At 53.5% G+C, this 6,938-nt stretch overlaps 1 pseudogene; it reads right to left on the bottom strand.

Annotated features, from left to right (window-relative positions):
* Positions 1-662: 662 nt before the first annotated feature.
* On the bottom strand, positions 663-6,310 carry LOC126030652 (beta-crystallin B2-like; annotated as a pseudogene).
* Positions 6,311-6,938: the final 628 nt, after the last annotated feature.

Genomic DNA, 6,938 nt, shown 5'->3' with positions numbered 1-6,938 from the left:
GAGCACACTAGCAAGGACTTATTTCATAAAGCCTCTCTCTCAGGTGGGGAGCACGGGGCTAAAGCCTCCTCCAGTGGATCCTCCAAGCCCCTCCAGACTCAAAGTGGGAGAACAGTAATGTGGGGATTGGTGAGGAGGGTTTGGAAGGGCTGAGACACGCATTGCACATCCTGGAGTAAGTCAGGGTGTCCAGAGTGATACCTCAGTGGGCTGGAGCTTGTGCTTTGCACATAGAAGTTGTGGGTTCCATCCCTAGTCCCCCAAGTCCCTATGCATAAACGGGGAGCCAGGAGGCCATCAATTCAGCCAGTACAGGGGTCATAAGCCAGAAGAAGTAACAGTGAGTGGCTGGAGACATTGTACAGTGGGAAGGGCTCTTGCCTTGCAAGCAGCTGACATGGCAGCCCATGTGGTCCCCTGAGCCGACTGGGAGTAATCCCTGAGCACAGAGCCAGGAGTAGGTAAGCCTTGGGCACAGCTGGGTGTTGCCCAGCAAACAAACATAACAACAAACAGAAGAAAAAAGAAAGTGAAAAATTCATTTCTCCCCTTCCCCCCTCAATAAAAGCAGGCAACTTGCAAGTCACTCTCTTTATTCTATGGGCATTTTGGGGGGTAGGATCCTGGGCAACAGTGCTCCCAGGGAGAGGGAAATGGGGGCACTAGTTGGAGGGGTGGAAAGTGCCTCGTGAGTTTCATTGCATGTCACAGATGCGGCGCACTGACTGCACCTGGGGATGAGGGGCCCCAAAGTCAGTGCTGTCCTTGTAGTCCCCCTTCTCCAACAGGAACTGCTGCCCTCGGTAGCCAGGGTACTGGTAACCGACCCACCTGCAGGACCAGAGATCGAGGGTGGGGAGACACAGGACAAATGGCTAGAAACAGGGGGCTGGCCATGCCACACTTCCAGGATAATAAGCCAGAGCCCTATCCCCTTACCACCTCTGCTCAGGACCTCAAAAAAGGGGCTAGGCCCGAGAGGGGGTGATCATTTGATCACTCAAATTAACACTAAAATTGGCTTTTGTCCTCTCCTATCCCAACCCTCATTCTAGCTGCAAGACATCTCAGAGGCTCAGGAGCCCTGGGCCAATCCTGCATCCCCCTCACCTGTGTTTTCCCACCTTTCTACACCACACCACACCTGTCCAGACACTTGTCTTCACACCTATTCCCACACCTGTTCTCACACCTATTCTCACACATGACCATGCTAGAAATAAGATTCAGCCCTGTTTTCCTAACCACGCCCCACCTGCGGGTAGTGATGGACACATGTGGCTATCGGGGTCTCTCAGTCTTTGGAGCCCAAGATGAAGTCTGTTTTCTCTGCTCCATACACCGCCCAGTTTTGGCCTATGAGAACCAGACCAGCCAGCCCTGGGGGACACCTCTGTGCTGACCCCCATTCCTGAGCTCCAGCCGATCTGGATCTGTAGAGTCCTCAGACTCCCCTTCTAGCACACATGCCAGGGACTTCAGCTCCTTCTTTCCTCAGTTAGGATCCTAGCCTGGGCAGCTCTAGTCGAACCCATGAAAGTAGGAGAACGGGCATGAAGAAACCCAGGAGCCTGTGGATGCACAACCTTGCATGTGCTTTGCAGTTTGAGAAATGACCCTCCCCAGGGCCAGAATAACTGGCTGATAACAGTTGATAAACTGGCTCTCTGGGGAGTGCAAAGTTAGTTGTGACAGTTGCCAGCATCTATCATGGGTCTTCACATTGCTTAGGGGTTCCGGGACCAAACATACTGATGCGTCCAGCTCATGTACACTAGAGTGTTGTATTGGCCTCACAGGATGGTGTAAACTGCTACCCTGCTGTGGAGACACCACACACACACACACACACAGAGCTTCAGACTTTTTTGTTTTTTTTTTTGGTTTTGGGGTGACATCTAGCTTTGCTCAGGGCTTCCTCTTGGCTCAGTGCACAGTGATCACGCCTGGTAGGGCTTTTGGGGGCCATAAGGATTGCCGGGAACTAAACTGTCAGCCACATGCAAAGCAAGCACTTTCCCCACTGTCCTATTGCTCTCGTCAGGCTCCAGATTTTGCAAAAAGAAATTCCCCAGAGTAGATGGCGACAGGAAGGGAATATGCTGAAGGCAGCTAACTGGTTCTGGGAACCGAGGTCTTCCTGTGTTAGCAAAGTGTTCAAGTCAGCGTGGGTCAAAGGCAGCGTGATCCTCCCTGCCCTCAGCCTCGTCTGCGTGGTTGCACCCATCCCCATTCCTCCTTGGCAACCCTGGTCTGTGCAGCTGAGCTGAAGGTCAAGCTCTCTCACCTCCAAACTGCTGGGATGGGATGGGTCTGAGAGTGGAAAGACATTGGCCTGGCACCCAGGTTTGATTCCCTGGGTCTCATGTTTTACACTGCCAAGTGTGGCCACCAAACCCAAAACAAATGAACAATAAACAGCTGGGACTGTTGCCCCTCAGACAAGTTTGAGTGTAAATTTTGACTACCTCCAGGGGACTAAACCCTTGCCTGGGAGGTGATCCTCACTCCCACCCAAGCCCAGAGGGAAGCAAGGATCTGGAAGGCCTCTGGGCACAGGTGCAGAACTCAGGGCTCAGTGCTCAGCGTGCTGGTCTGGTCTGTACTCACGTCCCATTGAGCACCCGCACCGATGACACCTTCTCTTGGAAGCCGTGGGTGTGGAGACTGGGCACGTTGTCACCCAGCACCTCCATCTTCTTCCCTGTGAAGTTGGGGTTCTCATAGAGAATGATCTTGTGCTCTTGGCTATCCTGCTGACACAGGACGAGGAGGAGGTGGGTGAGGGCAGAGGGTGAAGGGTAGGGTTGGTTGGTTCCTTAGCTCCTGCATCCAAATCCTCCCTCTAATGCTTAGCACCTGTTGAATTCTTTTCGTTTGGGGGGACAACACCAAGCAGTGTTCACTCCTGTTGCTGTGCTCAGGGATCGTTCCTGGTGGGGTTCAGGGGAACATGTGTGTTGCTGGAGTTGAACCCAGGTCGGTCTCATGCCAGGTAAGCAAGCAGCCTGCCTTCTGGACTAACATTCTGACCCAAACACATGCTAGATATTTCCAAGGACCAAAATCGATGCTTTGAGGGGTGGATTTCATTCAGAGATGTCATCTCGCTTCTCATGACCTCAGTTCCCCTCCCCCCTTTTTTGGCCACACCCATCAGCGGTCAGGGGTTACTCCTTGCTCAGCACTCAGAAGTCACTCCTGGCAGGCTCTGGGGACCATATGGGATGCCGGGGATTGAACCAGGGCCCATCCCAGGTCAGCCATGTGCAAGGCAAACACCCTACTGCTGTGCTATCACTCCAGCCTCTCTCTCTCCCTGTTTAAAAATAAACAGTAGGGGGACAGTATATACAATAAAAATAGTAAAAAACTAGGACAACAGGTGGCCTTACACATGTTTGACCCAAGTTTGATTTCTGGCATCCCATATGGTCCCCAGAGCACTACTAGGAGTGGTTCCTAAACACAGAGCCAAGAGTAAGTTTTGAGCACTGGGGGTGGCCCCAAAATAAAAATAACAACAGTTACAAAGTGAGTAGCAGCCATGATCGACACATGTACACATATATGTGAGTGCTTCTGATCAGTGCTCGCAGGATTTTGACTTTCCTTCATCTCCCAACTTTTATCATCCTGTTCTTGAGCCAGTTTTCTGAGTCATCTTCTCCCCATCTCCCTGAATACTGCAAGGATTTTGGCATAAGAGAAAACAGAGACTCGGAGAGGCAAAGACAAGTGTCCTAGGACACACAGCTGTAAATGTTAGAGGCAGCAGAGGAACTCAGGTGTGCTTAATGCTCAGCTCAGGGTTTTCTAATCTACTGGGCTTAGGGGACAGCTAGTTAGACTTGGAAGATTTGAGGGGATGAACTGAGTATTGTTGGTTCTGATTCACTAGAGATTAACTGCCTATTATTGGTTCTAGACTCAAGATGAGAGGTACTAAAAGCTGTGAACAGGCTCAGAGGCCAGAACTGTCTTCTTCCTTTCTCTCTCCTTCACCCCTTCCTTTCTCATCCCCCCCATCTCCCTCTTTCATTGACCTCCCTCTTCCCCCTTTATCTCTTCCTCCTCCTCTCCCCTTTCCCTTCTCCCATGCCTAGCATCAAACCTAGGTCCTCACACATGATAAGCAAGGGCCCTAAGCGAGACTGTCTTTAGCTCACTCTCAGAGATTCTCTCTGTGTTGAGCTCAGCTGAGGTCTTTTGAGCTTTAGCTGAAGGCAGGAAACTCATCCACACTGATAACCAAGTCCATAGCACCCCCTGCCTGGAGCCTTTCGAAGTTTTGTTACTGCCCCCCCCCCCCAGAGGGTTGCTCTCAAATTGAGTATGTCCCAGGTAGCAATAGCCCCATTTTACAGAGAGGGAAACAGAGACTCAGGGAAGCAAGAGGACCCTGCATAGGCAGGAAGGCCCTGCCAATGGATGGGGCACAACAGAGTCAGGGTAGTTTCCCCGCTAGACCTGGTGGGGCAGGGAGGGACTCACCATTTTGACGGGCCTCAGGGAGCTGAGGGAGTCGGTCCTCTGGCTGCTGGTCCAGGCGTCCCAGCGCAGAAACTAGCCCTTCTCCAGCACGAAGTGCTCCCCCTTGCAGTTGGCTTGTTCATAGCCTACCCAGCTGCAGTGGAGAGGGAGAGAGGGAGTAGGGAGAGAGGGAGGGAGAGCACGGTGGGCAGAGAGAGGGGAGGGAGGGCGTGTGGACAGGGCGGGGGACAGGTTCAGTGCAGCCTCCTTGGGGGGGCTGAGCTACTAGCTGCCCCCATTCATCCTTGCCTTGTTCATCCACATACTGAGAGTACAGACTCACAAACTCACTCACACTTCACACACACATATGTATACAACTAAACAGATTCATACACATTCATATGCACTCCTAGACTCACTCACTTCCCTTTCTCACTCTCTCCCCCTACACATACAGAGAGTCCAGGAATGAGACCCCCTCCCCCCACTCACGGGCCGGCCTGCACTAGGATGGATCCCGCCTTCTCCACGCCTGTCTCCTTCAGGCTGGGGCAGGGCCCGCTGAACTCCTGCGAGCGGCCCTGGAAATTCTCCTGTTCAAAGATGATCTGCAAAGGGGAGCAGGGGACCCGTCATGGTGGCGCGAGTGCAGGGAGTCTTAGATTGCCTCAGGGAGGCTGGCAGGGTCCACCCACAGCCCAGCCCTGTGGTGAACCAGCTAGAGCCTGTGTTTCACCTCACAAGCCTCAGTTTCCCCTTTTGTAAAGTGGAAACTAAAGACAGAACCCAGCTCCTCGGGATGTGAGGCCTGAGAGCAGGGGGTGCGGTGAGTTTCACAGTGTTTGCTCTGGTGTGGGGGTCACAGCACCAATGGAGGCTCTGGCTGCAGGTCCCAAGTCCGATTCAGAGTCAGATCACAAAGAAGTAGGAAGCGGGCCCTGGAATGGGCATTCACGGCCCAGCCTGGCCCATGCTGTCTCCCGAGATCAGGACTTTGCCATCTCTGTGCCACCAGAATCTTGATAAACAAGGCTCTGTGGCAGGCAGCGTGTACCCAGAATCTAGCAGAACCTTGTCCCCTGAGAACCCCTGATCCCACGGTTCCTGCTTCGAAGCTCTCCAAGTCACAGGTCTACTTCTTGGTTTAATTGTTTGTTCTTGCAAACAAGCCCTCTAGAGGCAGGACCAGGGGGTCCCCTGCATCAGTTTCAGCATCCCTTGCTGGGGAGTCCCTCATAAGAGACTCAAGGGCCCATCCAGGCTGGGTCCAAGCCCAGGGCCTCCTGCAGCGGTGGCAAGTCAAGATTGGCAGCAGATTGCAGGTGCCCAGTGCTGCTGCCAGGCAGTTAAGTCTGGAGGGAGATGACGTGGTGAGGACATTTGGATCAGCCTGGAAATTGGGGCTTCCTCACCCTGACCTTCACCTGTTGGCCCTTCCTTTCATTCTCCTCCCGCTCAAAATGGAAAAAAGTGAGGCTCAGAGAGGACACGCACAGGTCATGTGGCCAGAGAGAAGTCGGGAGTGACCTTTACCTCCCATCCACAAGGCCCTCATGGAGCCCACCCCAGACTTGGGGAGCACCAAGGCCCCTGGGTTTGTGGGGAAGGCGTAGGAAGGAAACTCAAGTCTCCAAGACCGGAAGTTGTCACCAAGATTCCAGACCTGCAGGCTGTGGGCAGGAGCCTGCTAGGAGGCTGTGGGGAAACTGAAGCCTAGGTTCCTATAGGGGCACCCCAGGATGGGGAGAGACCAACCCCAGAGCACAGGGAGAGGACCCACCTTGGGGTTGAAAGGATGCCCCTTGCCCACAGGGTTCTGGTGGTCGGAGGCCATGGTTGAAGGCTCTGGAAGAAAACACGAGGCAGCAGTGAGGTTGGGGTGCTGGGTTTTCTCTTTGGGTATCTACTGCTTTTCATTTTTGGGGTGTCTTAGAGCTGGGAGCTCAACAAGAAGGGGCCTATACTTTCTCCTTTGCTTCATTTCTTTGTGTCCAGCTTAGCTCCATGGGGCAAGGAGGCTCATGGAAAGGTGGGGACATGACACAGCTGAAGGGGAGGGGTCCATGGGGATCTCCCCCCTCCCCAGATCCAGACAGCCCGGGGTCTGAGGGATGTGGGCCTGTAGGCTTTACACACAGCCTCCTGGTGGAAGAAAAGCTGGAGCAAAGACAGCAGTGCTTACTGGCCTGTGGGGATCTGGGATCAGCCCTCTCCAAGTCCCCTGTTCCCGTGCACCACTCACTGCTTCCCTGGGGCATCCCAACTACCAGGAATGTGCCGCCACCCAGGTTGCATCCTTCCTATGCCAGTCTCCACTTGTACCATCTGCCCTGGGAATCACAGTATCATAAGTCATGCTGGGAGATGGATGGACCAGGAGTGGGGAGGGCAGCTAGGGAGTCTTTGAGAAGTCAGAAAAGTCTAGAAAAAGATCCAGCTCTTCTCCCTTCCCAGCCATGGGT

This window comes from Suncus etruscus, chromosome 15, assembly GCF_024139225.1.
Source record: "Suncus etruscus isolate mSunEtr1 chromosome 15, mSunEtr1.pri.cur, whole genome shotgun sequence".
Classification (NCBI taxonomy): domain Eukaryota; kingdom Metazoa; phylum Chordata; class Mammalia; order Eulipotyphla; family Soricidae; genus Suncus; species Suncus etruscus.
Note: the sequence above shows the minus strand (reverse complement) of the source record. Positions and strands in the feature narration are given on the sequence as shown.